Consider the following 3,141-nt stretch of genomic DNA (forward strand, 5'->3'; position numbering starts at 1 on the left):
CAGTTGATTTCTTCAAACCAAGCTGCTTACCTATTGCAGATTCAGTCTTCCCAGCCTGGTGCAGGTCTACAATTTTGTTTCTTGTGTCTTTTGACAGCTCTTTGGTCTTGGCCGTAGTGGAGTTTGGAGTGTGACTGTTTGAGGTTGTGGACAGGTGTCTTTTATACTGATAACAAGTTCACACAGGTGCCATTAATACAGGTAACGAGTAGAGGACAGAGGAGCCTCTTAAAGAAGAAGTTACAGGTCTGTGAGAGCCAGAAATCTTGCTTGTTTGTAGGTGACCAAATACTTATTTTCCACCATAATTTGCAAATTAATTAATTAAAAATCCAACAATGTGATTTTCTGGATTTTTTTTCTCTCATTTTGTCTGTTATAGTTGAAGTGTACCTATGATGAAAATTACAGGCCTCTCTCATCTTTTTAAGTTGTAGAACTTGCACAATTGGTGGCTGACTAAATACTTTTTTGCCCCACTGTACTTCCGGAGGTGAGTGACTGGCAATAACCCCATCTCCAAATTAAGAATAACCTTTTGTATCGGGTGTCGCGCCAATAGGGAGAACTTCGAGAGGTATTGTTGCTTCCCCAACGGTACGTGGAAACCATTCTTCAGCTGGCCGACACCCACCTGTTGGGGGTGAACCTGGGAATGGAGAAGACCCGGGAACGGATTGCCGCCCGGTTCCACTGGCCTGGTATGAGGAGGGCCATGGAAGATTACTGTCGCAGCTGCCCGGAGTGTCAAATGACTGCCCCAAATGCACATTTCTGAAACCCACTGGTCCCCTTACCAATCATCGGGGTGCCCTTTGAACGTATCGCCATGGACATAGTGGGATCCCTGGTAAAAACAGCACGAGGACACCGGTACATCCTGGTAATAGTGGACTATGCCACCCGGTATCCCGAGGCCATTCCCCTACGGGCGGCGGTATCCAAGGGAATCACACGGGAGCTGTTCTCCCTCTTTAGCCGGGTGGGCATCCCAAACGAGATCCTGACAGACCAAGGTACTGAGTTTATGTCCTGCCTATTGAAAGAGTTGTGTGCTCGCCTGCAGATCAAGCAGATCCGAACCTCTGTCTTCCACCTGTAGACGGATGGGCTCGTCAAGCGGTTCAATAAAATGCTCAAACAAATGCTGCGGAAGGTCATCGAGCAGGATGGGAAAAATTGGGACCCTTTACTACCCTACCTAATGTTATACTGATATACTGTTATACTGATGCTGAATTGCGTTGAATTGCGTCTCTATACTGAAGCTTTGCTTGTTTGATTGCCTTGCGGAGGGAATAGCTGCACTTTTTGTATTTGGTTGTGTTTCCGGTCGCCTTGCCATGATTAAAAGCAGGAGTAAACAAGTCATGATTAAAAGCAGTAGGAAACAACATCTCCACCCCATTGATCCTCAACACTGGGGCCCCACAAGGGTGCGTTCTCAGCCCTCTCCTGTACTCCCTATTCACCCATGACTGCGTGGCCATGCACGCTTCCAACTCAATCATCAAGTTTGCAGACGACACTACAGTAGTAGGCCTGATTACCAACAACGACGAGACAGCCTACAGGGAGGAGGTGAGGGCCCTCGGAGTGTGGTGTCAGGAAACTAACCTCTCACTCCACATCAACAAAACAAAGGAGATGATCGTGGACTTCAGGAAACAGCAGAGGGAGCACCCCCCATCTACATCGATGGGACAGTTGTGGAGAAGGTAGAAAGTTTTAAGTTCCTCAGCGTACACATCACGGACAAATAAAATGGTCCACCCACACAGACAGCATGGTGAAGAAGGCGCAACAGAAATTTTGCTTGTCATCTAAAACACTCACAAACTTTTACAAATGCACATAGACATGGAATCACTGGTCACTTTAATAATGTTTATATACTGCTTTACTCATTTCATACGTATATACTGTATTCCTTTCTACTGTATTTTAGTCAATGCCACTTCGACATTGCTCGTCCTAATATTTATATATTTCTTATTTTCAGAATTTTACTTTTAGATTTGTGTGTATTGTTTTTGATTTGTTAGATATAACTGCACTGTTGGAGCTAGGAACACAAGCATTTCGCAACACCCGCAATAACATCTGATAAATATGTTTATATGACCGAGAAAATTTGATTTGAAGCACCCCTAACCCCATCCTACAATAACTATTCCCTTATTCTGACAGGAGTTTGTTTTCCTTATTGCCATTTCAAGCCAAATAGAAGTTCACCATGTCGTTGTTGGTTCTCAAGAGCTACACAGGTTTTGTTTTTCACCCATCCCTAACAGTCTATGGCTGTCACAGACAGTTACAAAAGGGGTGGTTGAGTTTAAAAGTCCGAGATGAAAGCATTTGTAATAGTGTGAGCGTTGAAAAGAGAATAGTCTCTTTCAGAACTTGAGAATAGTCTCTCTGAGTTTTAATTCAAGCAAAAGTATGCCTGGCTTGCTAAAAAGGGACCTTGACCGACTGTGAAAGGTGGACTATTTTCAGAGACAGTATGTTAAATGTTATGTGCCAAATGTCACAAACACAAGCTTGATCTACTTTGATTAATCCCAAGAGCCAATGATTCACCTGAGAAGTCAGTACCAAACTTCGAGTATGTGAGTGATACATTTAGTTATTATTTTATATTTTTCTCAACATTTTTATGAATTTTTTTAGATAAATATATATTTAGTTGGTTGAAAATACGTAAACTCTGACAAAAATGACCATGTTGTAGCTGTTGAATAACGCAATACAGAAATGATGATATTTGCAGAAAAGACATGATAACCCTAGGCTACCTGCGCCCCGGTTGTTAACATTACATGATGGCAAATGAACTTGGTGCTTTGCATAACATAACTGTCGGGCCACCTAGCAAGACATTTCCTGAGCAACGCATGAATAAGACCGATCTGGACATCAACGCCATATCAATAGAAATGTAATGAAAAGTACTTATTGAATGAGTTATTGTTTGTGTCGATGTGTACCAGATGTTTGGGGCCGTGTACAGCACATCCGAATTGGGTAATCCTCGACAAAATCCCCATTGCATCAACTCGATGCATCCCCCCCCCCCCCCCCACTGCACTCGATGTCCCTGTTGCTGCAGAGTACCTTAAACCAGTCTGTATCGTTAGG

This window comes from Oncorhynchus masou, chromosome 33 (genome assembly GCF_036934945.1).
Source record: "Oncorhynchus masou masou isolate Uvic2021 chromosome 33, UVic_Omas_1.1, whole genome shotgun sequence".
Taxonomy (NCBI): Eukaryota; Metazoa; Chordata; class Actinopteri; order Salmoniformes; family Salmonidae; genus Oncorhynchus; species Oncorhynchus masou.